Genomic DNA, 17,775 nt, shown 5'->3' on the forward strand with positions numbered 1-17,775 from the left:
CTACCGAGCCCTCTCGACCTGGTCCGGAGAACGAGCTACGAGCCCTCTCGGTCCGGGAGCGAGCTGCCCTCTCGACCTAGTCCGAGAACGAGCTCACCGAGCCCTCTCCGGCCGTGTGGTCCGGAGAGCAGCTCGAGCCCTCTCTGACCTAGTCCGGAGAACGAGCTTCCGAGCCCTCTCCGACTTCGTGTGCCAAGTTTTCATACTTGGACTTTTCCCTCCCACTTGATCAACTTTGATCAGAAATCAATATGTGTTTAATTAATATCTGATACAAACTTAAATCAGTGTCAACATCAAAACAATAGTCAGGTCAGACTGTATCAACAATCTCCCCCTTTTTGTTGTTTGACAACATGATTTAAGTTTAGATCAGAAATGCTCATATTTCCATAATTTTAGGGGAATCAAGATCCTCCCCCTAAGACGGATACAACACTATGTAAGGAAGTCAATAATCCTCAAGGTTATCCTCTCCCCTAAAATCAAAACTTCATTCATCTCTAAACTTAGTCATCTTCTCCCCCTTTGTCAAACACCGAAAAGGTGCGAATTAGGTAATAAGACTTAAAGGACTCCCCCTTAACCCATACTGTCTCTTTCTTAATCCACATAGAATTCCCTCTAAGTGTATTATCGGATAGTAAATAAGAGGCAATCAAGATATGACATATGAAAAGCATATAAATAGCCAATAAGAACCGAAACATAAAGAGAAGCAAGTAATAGAAAAACGAGTAGCATAAATATATGAAAACAGCTAATATCCAGGTCAGACACATGTATCTATCAAACAGTATCTGAAACATAGGCAATCAAAATGACCAACATAAAATAAGGTGTATCAATCAACATCCTCAATATGAGGAGCATCATCATCATCAGCTGGAGGAATGAGTCCCTGAGGCGGCACGCCGCTGCTCGAGGGTGGATAGCACGAGAAATACTGCAGAGGTGGGTAGCTGGCCATCCATCCCAGAAGCACCTGCTGCGTCGCCAAATGCTGACTGCGTAGATCATCGTAACGCTGGTCAATCCGAACGCGCAGCCCATGGAGCTCAGCAGCCAGCAGCTCATCGTGCTGATCGATGCGGCTCTCCAGCTCAGCGATCTGCCAGCGCAGATCAGGATCTGCCTCTCCATACTCAGCAGCAGCAGGAGGAGGAGCAACATCAACCTGTCGTGGAGGTGCCCGTGGTAACTCACCCAGTGCTCTCCCGTCCTTCCAACGAACCTCCCCATACTGTCCTATGATGCCAGACTTGGAAAATACACGTTTTCCAAGTCTACAGTCCTGCCTCACCATCTTGACTATCCTTCCCTTGGAGACATCAATCTGTAGGGTCTCGAGCCAATCCGTAATTATATGCCCATAAGGCATATAAACGGTGAAGCTGTTAGGCTCACTATAGGAGATGATAGACGAATAAATGTTCGACATGATGTCAAAATCAAGACGCCGACGCAATCCATAAAGCATCAAGCAGTGATATGGTCGGATCTCTAACAAGGGTTTAGATGTGATTGGCAGAAGACAATTTGTGACAATCTTAAAGAGAATGTAATCTGGGGCAGATAGTCTCAGGGCTACAAAGGTAGGAAAATCAACATCTAACTAATCTTGTCCACCCGGTCTAGGATGTCCGAAGAAATACTCATAAATGGAGTCAGATGAGACATCAAAGGGAGAAGGTAAGGGGTCTGGTAAATCAGGATAAATGGAAAAGACATTTCCTGAACACCTCCGGCAAGCTAGATAATCAAAGAAGGTCGAGAAATTGAAATCAATAGTCTGCTTAGCAACTCTAGTTTTATAATTAACATCATTAGTTTGATGAAGATTATTATAAAACTCATATACTAAGTCGTAATTGATGTCCCGTTCTAAATAGACTAGAGAATCAAGTTTGTAATAGGTAAGTATTTCTGACACAGATGGACAAAATTCATCCATGAATTTTCGATCCACAGACCTAAAAGGAAGCAGTTTGAAGGTTCTTTGTTGAAATGCTTGTTCAAAGTGATGGTTTGGAAATCTTCCAGAAACGGATGGTTGAGGTCGGGAGGGAGCCTTAGATTTAGATTTCTCAGTTGACGACTTAGAAGTTCCCTCACAAACTTGTTTCTTCCTAAAGGTTAAAAATGTGATACGGACGGGGCAAACAGGTGAGCACGGAGGCCATCAACAACCGAGAACCAAGTCAAATTACAAAGATACGGTGAGAAATGAAAATGAAGTGCCAAAATGAGTAGAGCTCGGGGAAAATGGAGTTACCTTGGTGCCATTTATGTATCTTTCGGAGAACGGAGAGAAGAGTTGAGGCGTAGGGGAGGTGTCGGCTAGGGCTTCGGCGTGCAATGGGAAGGGAAGGGATCGGGAAGAGTTAAGATAGATGGGTGATCGATCCAGGTGTTGATATGATCGGACGGTTGTCCGATCAGGAGAGATCCTGACCGATCAGGGAACCTCCTGATCGGTTAGGGAATACCCTGATCGGTCGGTGGATCGATCAGGGAACCTCCTGATCGGTCCCTGGACCGATCAGGAAGCCTCCTTGCGTACCAGCATGACCTGATCGGTCCCTGGACCGATCAGTAAACAAACAGAGAGTTCTGGATCGGTCGACAGACCGATCCAGACTCTCCTGATCGAGCTGTAGACCGACCAGTGTCTGACAAATTGAAGATTCTCCAGGAATTTCAGTAACTGAAATTCGTAGAAATTTTCTATCGAAAAATTCTGAAGATTCAGAACTCAAGAAGTTCAGAAACTTCCAAATTCAGAACCTAGAACCTGAAGAATCTACAAACATAAATATTTCCGAAAGATAAGCTCTTACGGTCTGAAATTGTTCAGAACCGGAAAGTTCCAAACATTTAAAAACTCAGACCAACTCCAAACGCATAGAGTTAAGACGTTTTGAACCTTAAGGTTTCAAAACCAGAAAAACTTTTGAAACTATGATCTATAGTGAACCAAGGTTTCATGCTACCTGGTTCAAAACACATCCTTGCTATGATCAGTTTCAAGTTTGTCATATCCAAATTGCTATCATTACCTCAACAACTTGTCCTATTTTCAATCAAAATCATGAAAGGTATCGATCAAAAATATCAATTAACACATCAACCAAAGTTAGATAATTTCTAGGTAAAGGTCCAACCAAGTTTCCTTGGTTGGAATATATGAGTAAGATCTAGGAAACAAATACACATGAATTATGTAATGGTCTTCCCCATACTCGATTTATGTCTCTTCAACCTAATTATTCAAGGGATGCATGATACATTTTGAATAATTTGGCTGATCCTAGCATCTCACCCCATTTCTAGCAAACAAAAATAATTTGTTAAACCTTATAGTTTGTGTGAGATGTCCCCAAGTTGTCCAAATTAATTTCCCAATTTCTCTTGTCGTTTTAATTGTCCTTATTGATCATGATGAAGTCCTAATGGCCTATTGAGCCAAACGCATTCCCAATTCTCTCCTTAAATGACTAAATTCATTTTCCGGAAGGGGTTTGGTGAAAATATCGGCTAGGTTTGATTTTGACTCAACATATGTGAGCGCAATGTCTCCCCTATCTACATGATCTCTAATGAAGTGATGGCGCACTTCAATGTGTTTGGTCCTTGAATGATGGACTGGATTTTTCGTTAGGTTTATTGTGCTGATGTTGTCACACAACACTTGCACTCCCTTATACGAAAGCCCATAATCTTCTAGGGTGTGGATCATCCACAACAATTGTGATACACTTTCTCCCATGGCAATGTATTCAGCCTCGGTCGTGGAGAGAGCAACGCAATGTTGCTTCCGACTTGACCAACTAACCAATGATGAACCTAAAAATTGGCAACCCCCACTAGTGCTTTTCCGATCCAATTTGCACCCAGCATAATCGGAGTCGGTATAACCTATCAAATCAAAAGACTTAGTACGAGGGTACCAGAGACCTACTCTAATTGTGCCCTTAAGGTATCTCAGGATTCTCTTAACTGCAATTAAATGAGATTCCTTGGCACAGATTTGATATCTAGCGCACATGCCCACAGCAAAAAGTATGTCCGGTCGACTAGCTGTGAGATATAGAAGACTACCGATCATGCTTCTATATTGCGTTAGATCAACTGGTTTTCCATTCTCATCATTGTCAAGGTGAGTGTTTGTCGCCATTGGAGTGGATACTTCCTTAGAGTCACTCATTTTGAATTTCTTGAGCATCTCTTGAGTGTATTTTGTCTGATGGACATAAATGTCATCTCGAGTTTGTTTGATTTCAAGTCCAAGGAAGAATGTCAATTCTCCCACCAGACTCATCTCAAACTCACTTTCCATGTGAGTGATAAATTCATTCAAATAGCCCTTGTTATTTGAGCCACAAATTATGTCATCGACATACACCTGGGCTACAAATATGTTTTCACCATCTCTACGCAGAAATAGTGTTGGATCTATTTGACCTCTTACAAAACCCTTTTCTAGTAAGTAAGTTGACAACCTTTCATACCAAGCTTGAGGTGCTTGTTTAAGCCCATAAAGAACTTTCTTGAGCTTGTACACGTGGTTTGGAGCTTCGGTATTCACAAACCCCGGTGGTTGTTCAACAAAGACCTCTTCTTTAATGAAACCGTTTAAGAAGGTCGATTTAACGTCCATTTGATAGAGCTTGAAGCCTCTATGTGCAGCAAAAGCTAGCATTAAACGAATGGACTCTAATCGGGCCACGGGAGCATAAGTCTCATCATAATCGAGGCATTCGACTTGACTATAGCCCTTGGCTACAAGTCTTGCCTTGTTTCTTACGACTTCTCCCTTTTGGTTTAACTTATTTTTGAAGACCCATTTGGTTCCAATAATGGTGGTCTTCTTAGGTCTAGGAACTAAGTCCCACACTTGGCTCCTTTCAAATTGACCTAACTCATCTTGCATAGCTATGATCCAGTCAGGATCATGCAATGCCTCACCAACTAATTTTGGTTCGATTTCTGAAATCAAGGCGACCTCATTAGACTCATTTCTAAAGAATGATCTAGTCCTAACCCCTTGTTGGATGTCTCCAACAATCTGGTCTTAGGGATGACTAGACGCTATCCTAGATTGCCTTGGTGTTGGCGGTGTCTCATGAGTGGTTTCACTAGGCACAGGCAAGGACTCAGTATCAGACAAGAGATCAGCCTGAGCCCTTTGTTGCCTTTGCTCATCATCATCGGAGCAACTTCGACTCTTTCTATGTTTTGATCATTCAAACTTAGACTTCTAAGTTCAAATTGAATTTCTCCTACATCCCTCGATTGATCATTTGATTTAGGGATTTCTTCAAATGCTACATCTGAGGACTCTTCAATCAATTTAGTCCTATTGTTGTAGACTCGATAGGCTTTGTTGATGAGGGAGTACCCGACAAGTATCCCTTTATCAGCCTTAGCCGTGAACTTTCCAAGATGATCCTTGGTGTTCAAGATAAACACCTTACAACCAAACACCCTAAGATGTTTAATTGTAGGGGGTTTCCCAAACCAAAGTTCATGGGGAGTCTTTCCTAAAAACCTATGTATCAAGACTCGGTTTTGCACATAGCAAGCTGTATTTACAGCTTCAGCCCATAAGTAGCTTGGTAGTGAGTACTCATTGAGCATGCTTCGTGCAGCCTCTTGCAAGACTCGGTTCTTTCTCTCCACAACCCCATTTTGCTGTGGGGTCCTTGGAGTAGAGAACTCATGCCTATATCATTTTTCTTGACAAAATTCTAAAAATCTATGGTTTTGAAATTCTCCACCATGATCACTTCTAATTATTTTAATTGTTGTTGATTTTTCATTTTCAGTTCTTCTACAAAAAGAAACAAAAATATCTATGGTTTGATCCTTATTTTTCAAAAAGAAAGTCCATGTATATCTAGTAAAATCATCAATGATCACTAAGCAGTATCTACTTCCATTCAATGAAATGATATTACTGCAATCAAATAAATCCATATGCAATAAATCTAAAGCAGTAGATGTACTTACAGCGCTTTTACCTTTATGAGACGCTTTTGTTTGCTTACCCTTTTGACATGCATCACATAATTTTGTCTTTTGGTACTTGATGCTTGGTAGGCCTCGCACTAATCCTTTGTTGGCTAGCTTTCGAATATTCTTCATGTTCACATGGGCCAACCTCCTATGCCAAAGCCATGATTCTTCTTCTTTTGACATGAAACACTTAGCAGAGGCATTAGTAGCACTTTTAAAAGATACTTGATAAATGTTATCTACCCTTGTGCCTACTAGTACCGTGTCAAGTGTGTCAATGTGTTTGACCAGACATTGACTTGAATGAAACTCAATTGTGTAACCCGTATCACACAATTGGCTGACACTTAGGAGATTAAAGGTCATCCCCTTGACTAGAAGGGCATTCTTGATTTGGAGACATTTGGATATATGAATGTCTCCAACTCCTATAACCTTAAGACTACCATTATTACCAAACGACACATTACCTCTATTTTTGTTTTGAAGGATAGTAAAGAGTGACTTTTCCCCGGTCATGTGCTTGGAGCATCCACTATCAACAAACCAAGTTGATAGATGCTCCCCCTTGACCAATGCCTACAAGACACGAAAGATAGACGTTTTAGGTACCCAAATCTTGGGACCTAATGCATCTACAATGAAAGACCTAGGAACCCATGCCTTGGTCACAACCTTCCTAGTCTCATGAACCCTAGAAGTATGTGATCTATGAAATTGGGTTCTAGACACTAGCGAAATGAAACTAGACTCCTTAGGTTGATATCTTAACCCAACCTTGTTGTAGACCGCCCTTTGGGCATTTAGAATCATATCTAAGGTCTTAGAGCTAGTTGAGAATTTTTCAAGCATTTTCTTGAGTTTCTCAACTTCACCCTTTAAGGCTTTGTTTTCATCCTCAAGGGCCTCTTGATATAGGTCATCAACCTCATCTTCCTTAAGGGCCCTCAAGTGCTCTACTTCATCTTTTAATGATTTAATTTGAGTTTTTGATTTCTTAAGTAAAGTAGATAAATGTGCAATGGTTTTATAACATTTTTATAAATGAGGAGAAGTTACCTCTTCATCATCCGAAGATGATGAAGTCGCGGCTGAGGTATCACTCGTGTCACCATCACTCCCGGAATCCGGTTCCTCCCTTACAATGAACGCTAATTGACGTGTGCTTTTTCTCCTTCTTCTCTTCCTCCGATGAGCTTGAGGAGGATTCATCCCAAGTAGCTTTGAGAGCTTTCTTCTTCTTGACCCTTTCCTCCTTCTTCTTGAGTTTTGGACACTCGCTCCGATAGTGTCCTTTCTTGCTACAATCGAAACAAGTGACATTAGTTTTATCAACATTTTGATCGATAGATTTACCTTTCCCTTTGTATCTCCGGCTCCTTCTCATGATTCTCCTTACAAAGTTGGCCATCTCGCTTGATGATGATCCACCTTCATCATCGGACTCGGATGAGGATGAAGGAATCTCTTTTTCCTTCTTCTTTTCTTTCTTCCTTCTTCCATCATTGCTCTTTTCTCCTGCAACTATGGCAATACCTTTCTCTTTTTGACCCTTGTTAGCAAATTCATGGAGTTCCATTTCACAAAAAAATTCATCTAATTTAACAATTGAAAGGTCCTTGGAGACCTTGTAGGCATCTACCATAGATGACCACAAGACATTCCTCGGAAAGGCTTTAAGAACATACCTTATAAGATCACGATTCTCTACGCGTTCATCTACGGAATGAAGACCATTGAGAATTTCTTTGAACCTTCCATGTAGTTCACTTACCGTCTCGTTCTCCTTCATGGTGAGGTTTTGTAATTGATTTAAGAATAAATCTCTCTTGGCGATCCGAGAGTCTCGAGTTTCTTCTTGGAGCTCGATGAGCTTGTTCCACAAGTCTTTTGTGCTCATGAATGGACCTACCTTGACGAGTTGGTCCTTGGCTATCCCACATTGTAGAGTGACCACTGCCTTGGCATCGGCTTGTCCTTTGCGAGTTTGCTCGGCGGACCACCTTGATGAGTCTAGTTCCTTACCTTCTTCGTCCTTCGGAGGTGTAAACCCTTCCTTGACGGAGAATCACATTGAGATGTCGGTCTTGAGATAATATTCCATGCGGTTCTTCCAATATTGAAAGTCCGCTCCGTCGAAGTAGGGTGGACGATTGGTGCTAAACCCTTCCTTCATAGCCATCTTCTTGCTCTTTAGGGTGTTAATCCGGATGAAGAGAACCTTGCTCTGATACCACTTGTTAGGATCTTCGGATAGCTAGAGAGGGGGGGTGTGAATAGCATTCTCTAAAAGCTTAAAGAATTTCTTCCTACAAATCGTTAGTGCAGCGGAAATATGCAAACGAAAATATAATACAAGAAAAAAGAAAGACAAGCACCACTAACACCAGTATGTACAAGGTTCGGGGATAACTTTCCCCTACTCCTCGGCGTGTCCGTAAGGTGGACGATTCCTTGATCTTTCGGTAGATTACACCCCGGATAGATTCCGGCTAAAGATTTCCTCCTTCTCGGTGGAGTAACCTCTCCACAAAGTCTCCGGAGATATGTAAATGAAGCACAAGACTTACAATGATTAGTGTCTAGAAATAATGAAGAAGATGCTCATAGCCACACGAAGACGACAGTAAAAGCAGAGCGCAAGAAGGAAAAACATCTTCTCAGACAAGAGCTCCAAAAACATTAGCACTTGCTTGATCGACCGACCGTTTTATCTCTTCAACCTTCTTCTTATGCCTCTGCTTTTCCACTGTGTTCAGCCTGTACCGAATCGCTGTCAACCTGCACCGAATCACTGCTGCAAGCTAAGGCGTCGCCAATCACTCTTCCTTCTCATATGGTTCTCTGAACTCACACCAATAGAACCCATGTTCTTCGCAGGTGTCTCTGAGCTCGAACCAATAAGCAGGAGTCAAGCTGACTGCCAACTGATCGCATCGCCAATGAACGTTGATGCTCCAATTGCACCATTTGCAGTGAAACAGTAGAAAGAACACTTTATCTTATTCTCCTTGAGTTTAATTTGAATTTAAGCATTGGCATGATACCGCAACCTGCAAATTAAAAAGGTTAAATTAGACGAATCGAAGTTGCAGAGAAACAGCAGAGACATTATCGTGGATCGGTCAGACCGATCCATAGACATTACAACAGCCATGATCGGTCCGAAAGTTCGATCGGTCGTGGACCGATCAAGTTATAGGTGGATCGGTTCAGCGATCGATCCCCTATCCTATCTCCGAATTCCGTTGCCTCTGATCGGTCCGATCGGCATCTCAGTGAGTTCACGAGAGTTCTTGATCGATTCTTGATCGATCGGTGACCGTCAGATAAGCATAGTATCCTTTGGATCGGTCAGCGGTGATCGATACTGTAGGTTTAGAGCTTCCCACCCTAAACCTAAAGCCTTCTGGTCTAGAGAATGAGCTATCGAGCCCTCTCGACCTAGTCCGGAGAACCAGCCAAGCCCTCTCCGACTTCCACGTCCGGTCAAAGCAGCTACCTGGCCCTCTCAGACTTCGTCCGGTCTGAGAGCGAGCTGGGCCCTCTCTGACCTAGTCCTGAGAACGAGCTACCGAGCTCTCTCCGACTTCGTGTGGTCCAGAGAACAAGCTACCGAGCCCTCTCTGACCTAGTCCGGAGAACGAACTACCGAGCCCTCTCCGACTTCGTGTGGTCCAGAGAACGAGCTACCGAGCCCTCTCTGACCTAGTCCGGAGAACGAGCTTCCGAGCCCTCTCCGACTTCGTGTGCCAAGTTTCCATACTTGGACTTTTCCCTCCCACCTGATCAACCTTGATCAGAAATCAATCTGAGTTTAATTAATATCTGATACAAACTTAAATCAGTGTCAACATCAAAATAACAGCCAGGTCAGACTGTATCAACAGGAAGTTGGTTAACCTTCTGTCGTGAAAATGCTCAAGGTTGAGCATCTGAAATTAATGGGGAGTGGATATCCTCATTGTTTGAGTGTTGTTGCTCATGAATGAGCATTCGTTACAAATGAAGGGTATGAGACCTTCATTTGGGATATTCAAGTGGTTAATGATAATGAAGGGTATGAGATCTTCATTATCGTGTTGATCACAACGAGTGAAGTTGTGAACAACGATAAGCAACTCTTCAGGGGGAGAGGTTGTTTTTGATGAGTGCCCAAAGATGGGAAGTGAATTTGTATGATGTGTGCCAATAGGGGGAGAATACATGGTTAAGTTAGGCCTTCAGTACCTAACGGGGGAGTTTGCCCTCTAGAAAAGGAGAAGAATGAAGGGAACCATCATTCAGATATTGGCATGAAGAGAGTTGAGGCTATGGGATTAGCCTAATTTCCTAACTTAACATGTGGTATTGTCAAACATCAAAAAGGGGGAGATTGTTGGTATAATATCTTTTAGGTCAAGGTTGACTTGGTTGACCAAGCTTGAGTCTTGGTTTGGGTTTCGATATTTGACAATATATTGGGTTTAGATGATATGGACAATGCAGGTGCAGTTGTTCATTTGGGGAGATTGTTGATACAATTCCCGCTTGGTTGAGGTTGACCAGTTGAGATGAGAAGGAAAGTCAAGTAGGTCAAGGTTGACCGGATACCTGACTGGAAAGTCCTAGTGAGTGAAGCTAGGCAGAGGTGAAAGTCCTGGTGAGTGAAGCCAGGCAGTTTGAAAGTCCTTGTGAGTGAAGTCAGGCAGTTTGAATGTCCTAATGAGTGAAGCTAGGTGAAAGTCCTGGTGAGTGAAGTCAGGCAAGGGAAATCCAGATGGGTCGAGGTTGACCAGACATCTGGTGAAAGTTCAAGTAGGTCAAAGAGATTGACCGGACACTTGGCAAGAGGAGAAAAGTCCAAGTAGGTCAAAGGGATTGACCAGACACTTGGTGAGAGAATCCTAGCTGGTCAAGGGTGACTAGATGCTAGGTTTTATGTACCAACAAGTCATGGTTGACTGGATGTTGATTTAGGGGGCTTTGGATATGGTTTGGGCGAAAACCAAGATCTGGATCGATCAGCCGATCGATTGGACCATGCCCAATCGATCAGCCAATCGATTGGGTGAGTCCTCACGATAATGCTCCTCCCAATCGATCAGTGGATCGATTGGGGAGAAGCATCGCGCGAACAGAACACCTCTGGATCGATCAGCTGATCGATCCAGAGCTCCAAATCGATCAGTGGATCGATTGGGAGGCGCGACTTCGCGCGATAAGACCTGGATTGATCAACCGATCGATCCATGCATTTTTCCAGAGCACAGAGGCGCTCTGGATCGATCAACTGATCGATCCAAAGCCTCCTCAATCGATTGGGAGCAATCTAATCGATCGGGATTCGACCGTTGGTGTCGTTTATAGCTGCAGGCGTTCGATTCCTTCGAGAGCTTACACAATTCATCCCCGATCTTCACCAGCAACTCCACAGCATCTCTTGAGGTTCAGATCGCCAGTTCTTGAAGGATCTTGGAGAGACATCCAAGTTAAGAGGTGAGAACACAAGAAGAAGGAAAAGCTAGGGTTAGGGTTTTTAGCTGTAAAACCTGTAAGATTTCTTGTATTTGTTGTTCCCTTTGCTTTCTTCTTGTATTGAGAGATTGTAGGGCTTCTCCGCCTTTGGTAGTTACCATAAAGGAGTGTTATTCATAGTGGAGGGTGTGTGAGTGTGTGGATCCTTGGACTAGTCACCTCCTTTAGAGGTGGATACCAAGTAAATCTACTTGTTAGCGTTGTGTGAGTTTGTTTCTTGTTCATTTCCGCTGCACATCGTTGAAGAAACAAGCAACACCGACCACGAGCACGCGACGAGCTATTCACCCCCCTCTAGCTACATTTTGGTCCCAACACAATCTTCCGCTCCGACTTCTCGCCCCTCGGAAAAAGTACACACTTCCTTCTCGTCCGTCCGTGTACTCTTTCGCAGTACCTTGTTCCTCAAATGTACCGAGCCCATCGACTCTCTCCCGTGCCGTCCTTCTTGCTAGCTGCATCTTTTGCTCGACGTCCTATGCTCCTAAGTTCCTTCACACTTAGACACAAGGTTAAACACAATAGGACCTAACCTAACTTGTTTAATCACATCAAAAACTACCTTGGGGTACTAACAGTGTCAACCTGATATCTCATATCTATGACTTGTGAGATTAAGTCATCCGTTGACCTACATGCTAGTCTTAACGCATTAATATTGTCCTTGCATATTAATGCTTGATTAGGAATAGTTAAGAGTAGTGTTCTATGTATATCTACAATATCTCACTATCAATTCAACCAATTGATATGTTGTAGATTAGAACCTCCTACTCTAGGACATTATTATACTTATTCATTCGACACTGAATTGAATAAATATAATAACCACATTTGTCTTTTATTAATAATGAAATATGATACAAATGAAGTCCTTTATAATTATCTCATAATTGGTACTAGGACTAATATTAACACCTCTTACACTCTTTGATAGCTCAGAAATTAACTAGGAATTGAATACAGTAGTTGTTGATTAATTTCTAACTCCAGTAGACTTTTTATACCTCCTAAAAAAAGTTATCATTGGATGGAGGCATCTCCAAAGCACTCCAGGGTGCTTCCAAGTGGATAAAACTTTATCCACAACTCAATGGTTAGCCAACGGCTAACTAATAGCTTTCTGTGTTTGAGGACACCTTCAACTTCCTTGAGAGCACTTCCAAGCTGCTTCAGGGCACCTCCTTTGAACATGTGTGAGGGTGCCTTCAACTTCATCCAAGGTGCCTCTAAGTCGCTTGGAGGCGCCTCCAAGTCGCTTGGAGGTGCCTCCAGTCTGTCTAGTCAACTTTTAAAAGGTTAACTCTTCCTTACACTTGCTTAGGTAATCATTTAGCCATTCACCTGAACTCAACTCTGACATTCTCCTTGAGTAGGCTTCCTCCCAGCTTCTCATCCCTCGAATGTCATGCATGCCCATCTTGTCTACCGGTATACTATTCTGCAACACTTCGTCTCTCGGATGCACTGAGCCCATTGACTCACTTCTCATGCCATCCTTCTTGCTAGCCACGTCTTCTACTCGATTTTCTATGTTCCTAAGCTCCCACACACTTAGACACAAGACATCAAACACAACAAGACCTAACTTGACTTGGTTGACCACATCAAAACCAACTTGGGGTACTTACGACTACCTCCTGAAGACAACATTATCAGGAAATCATAACAAATTATTAAAATAATAACTATTTATTAGGGATTATTCTGAAATCTGCACATACCTGTAACAGAACCTTTTTATGAGGGTGACTATGCAGCTTTTATCATTACTGCAGAGGTTACACGAGACTGTTCATATACATGTAATAGAAGATTCCTCAGATGATAAATGTACATATTCTAGACTGTACACCTTCCAATATTTGACATCTTCTGACATTGAATATTCCTGGTCTCCTCATTATTGTGGAGGTTATGAGAGGTGATATAAAAAAGGGTTTTCTCCTTTGGCGAGGTACGTAATACATCCTGAGCATACTTACATTACGCACTCGCATCTACTGTTCATCCTCTCCACTTTTCACTCGGCCATCGTACTGACTTGAGTGTTGGAGGACCTATACCAGAGACCCCATCCTTGGTTCTCGCCCTAACATTCTATTTGCTCTTTCGAGTGTGTGCAGAGAGGAGTCGAAAGGAGTGCCAGACATCATCATTTCTCCCTTGCAAAGTCATCTCCTAGTCAATAGCAGAACCACTTACCCAACGCGCCATCTCCACCATTTTCAGACAGGATCATATACATATCGGTAAATGATATGCTCTCAACTCGTTTATGTTGGTCCAAGTGCAACTGACAAGAGGGGGGGGGGGGGGGGAATTGTCTGTAGAAATCCCTTTTCTCGTTCTTTGTACTTTGATTAGTAAGCACAATCAATTTAAATAAAAATAAACTGAACAACTAAAATAAAGAAGAGGTGTAAAATTACTTGGTTACAACCTATGTGGTTGTTAATCCAAAGCTTTGAAAGTGCTCCACTACAAAAACTCCTTTGTTGAAGGCGGAGTAACCTCTTACAGAGGTTGCTAACTCACAAGAAAGACTAGGAAGTGATTACAAGACTTGTAGTTCAGTTATTGTAAAATTCATAGCTCCATGGATATTTTTATAACCCCTGAAAAAATCTATCCATTGTTTAGAGGCATCTCCAAGAGAATAAACTTTTATCCTCAATTCAATGGTCGCTGCTAACGAATATGCTCAGTTGAAGGCGCTTTCAATGACCTAGAAGGCACCATCGCACTATTCATTCTAGACGCCTTTTAAGCCATTGGAGGTGCCTTCTATGAAGTAGATCAACCTTCTAGACGAAGACACGAGGGCGCCTCCAAGCCCCTGGGAGGCGCCTTCCATGAAGCAGATCAACCTCCGAGCTGATCTTGTTCACGTAAATGATTCTTTGGTTAACCGGAGTTGAACTTACCCAAACCTAATTTCGACCTTTTTCTCGAGCATACTTCCTCTTGACTTCTCATTCCTTGAATGTCGCGCACGTCCTTCTCATCCACCAGTGTACTCTTCCGCAACTTCTTGTCCCTCGGATGTACCGAGCTTGTCAACTCACTTTCTGCACCATCCTTCTCGTCTGCTGCGTCTTCCGCTTGACTTCTTGTACTCTTAAGTTCCTACACACTTAGACACAAGACATCAAACACAAACAAGACTTAACTTAACTCTGTTGACCACATCAAAACTTCAACGAAGTACTTACAATCTTCTCATTTTTTATATGCAGCAAAGATTAAAACAAAATGCAATAAATAAGTGAAGAAAATTTCAATGACGCAAATAAGTATAGGAATAAATTTTCAATTATCACATCTCCCCCTTAACTTATATACATAGTTCTCACCCTTTAATCACATAAAAAAATAGAAATAAAATAAAATATTAGAAAAAATTGAAAATTTTTCATGGGGGTACATAACAAGAAGTACCAGTAGATAAATATTTTTCAGAAATAATTTTTAAAAATATTCTTTTTTTGCTGATTAATCTTTTGTTCTCCCCCTTAACTTATATACCTAGTTCTTCCCTTTTAATCACGTAAAAAAATAGGAAAAAAATAAAATAAACTATTAGAAAAAATTGAAAATTTTTTGAGGGGGTGCATAATAAGAAGTACCAGTAGGGTAATATTTTTCAAAAATAATTTTTAAAAATATTCTTTTTTATTAATTAATCTTCTGTTTTGACACAAATAATTTAAAAATTACTTTTCGATTTTAAAAAATTCTAATAATTTTTGTCAAACTTAAACAAAATAAGCTAGATCAGTAGAACATTTTTTATAGAAAGATATTATTTAATCTAACAGAAATAATTTATTATAGTAGAATTACCTAATTTTTGAAAATAAATTTTTAAACATATATTTTCAACTCTAACATTCTGCTAATTTTCCTGGATATATAAAATAGATTGTTTAATGGCAGAAAAAATTAAAGTTTTCAAGCTTTTATTTTCTTAAATTTTTAATATTAAACATTAATTTTTTAGAAAATAATTCCTAAAAATTTATTATTTATCAAAAAAATCTGAATAAAATTTCCCTTAATAAAAACACTATTGTTCTATTAGTTTAGAAATTTTTAACAGTAAATTCAAATAGAAGATTATTAAAAAAATTTCTATGTCAAATAATTTCTATCCTAACAAAAAATTAGAAATTTAATCTAGAATGGATTTTGAAATCTAATATAGATTCCTATCCACTGGATTCACTAGAAATTTTAGTGGTATATAATTCTTAGGGATCTTGCTTATTTGTCCCTTATGATTTCTAATATACCAGTTAATTCTGTCATAATTTCTAAACCTTGATTTTTGAAAAACATTTGAGCATGCATAGTCATTTTTCAGGTTCTCTATTTGTGTCTTTAGTTTTCATTTTCCATTTTTAACTTATCATACATTATTAAAGGACATGAATTTACTAAGTTTAATTTTAACTTAGCATTTCCATTTTTCTAATTTTAGTATATTTTTGGAATGTATTTTAACAAATTTAAAAGATTCTTCAGGAAGTAAGGCTCGTACCTCACTTACCTCGTAGTCCAATGCTTCGTCTTCATTGCTATTTTTTTTTTCTGAAGATCCTCCCCCTTCGTCGATACTCATTTCTGAAGAACTTTCATCATTCCTCTAGTGGTCTGTCATCAAGGCTAATTCAGTATACTCTTATAATTCCAATTCTAATGACAATGATTTGTCTCATATCACCTTCAAGGTCTTGTTCTTTAATCTTGTTGGTCTTTTGCTATTGTCTTTCTCATTCTTCTTTAATTTAGGATAGTCGTTTTTGATGTGTCATTCTTCTTGACAGTTGCAGCATTGAACTTTTCTTTTGTTTCGATGGTGCTTCTTCGCTTGCGACTTATTAAATTTATTATAGTTTAAAGAAATTTACTAAAATTTCTTACCATTAAGGCTGCCTCATCTTCGTCGATTGATGCTCCAGGGCCCTTGTCTTTCTCATCTTTGAAGTTTGGATCATCCGTTCTTACCTTCGGGATAATTATGTGACTTGGCTCCTTCGTTAATTCTACACATCTAGATTCGTGAAGTTCTAAAGTCGAAAATAAACTTTCTAATGAATTTTCCTCTAGATCCTTAAAAATGTAGTCAGAGTCAACTATGGACGTCTATTCTTGTACTTTAGGGAAAACATTCAAAGCGTACTTTAGTGAATCTTGATTTGTTATCTTTTCTCTGAGATTTGTTAGTCCAGTTATCGACTCCTTCAATTTGGTGTGCAGTTGCGCTACTGACTCTGTTTCTTTTAACCAGAGGTTTGTTAGTTGGTTCCGAAGCAAGTCCCGTCTCACAAGCTTTGCTTCGGATGTTCCTTCATGTAGCTTCAGGAACTTCTCCCAAAGTTCCTTTGCTAATTTGTAGGTGCTGATCTTACTGATTTCTTGAGGTGGTTGCATGCTTAGTAGGTGAAATTCAACTCGTCCATTTGTCACAAAGTCCGTTTGCTCCTTCTTTGTCCAAAGGTACTCTTCTTTTTCTTCGCCATTTTGATCTTTTGGAGCTATAAAACCGTATTTGATTATTAATAAAACCTCAAAGTTAGTTTTAAAAAAATGTCTCCATTCACTCTTTTCCATAGGGCGAACTCCCCCTCGAACTTCTGCGGGTAGATCGGTCATCATCTTGTTTGCTTCAGTCAGCGGTTAGTTTTTCTGAAGCGTTCTCGCTCTGATACCAATTGTTGGTCCCAGTGCGGTCTGCAGGAGGGGGTGAATTGTCTGCAGAAATAAAATAACCCCTTTTTTATTCTTGGGGCTTTAATTAGAAAGCATAATTAATTTAAATAAAAATAAACTAAACAACTAAAATAAAGAAGAGGCGAGGAATTACTTAGTTACAACCTAGGTGGTTATTAATCTAAGGCTTTGAAAGTGCTCCACTATAAAAACTCCTTTGTTAAAGGCGGAGTAGCCTCTTACAGATGTTGATAGCTCACAAGAATGACTAGGAAGTAATTACAAGACTTATAGTTCAGTTATTGTAAAATTTCTAGTTCCGGAGATTTTTTTTGTAGCCCTTGGAAAAACCTATCCGTTGCTTAGAGGTGCTTCCAAGAGGATCTAGGGCGTCTCCAAGAGGATAAACCTTTATCCTTAACTCAATGATCACTGCTAATGGATATGCTCGGTTGAAGACGCCTTCAATGATCTCAAAGGCGCCTTCGCACTATTCATGTGAAATACCTCCCAAGCCATTAGAGG

Source organism: Zingiber officinale, chromosome 7A (assembly GCF_018446385.1).
Source record: "Zingiber officinale cultivar Zhangliang chromosome 7A, Zo_v1.1, whole genome shotgun sequence".
NCBI lineage: Eukaryota > Viridiplantae > Streptophyta > Magnoliopsida > Zingiberales > Zingiberaceae > Zingiber > Zingiber officinale.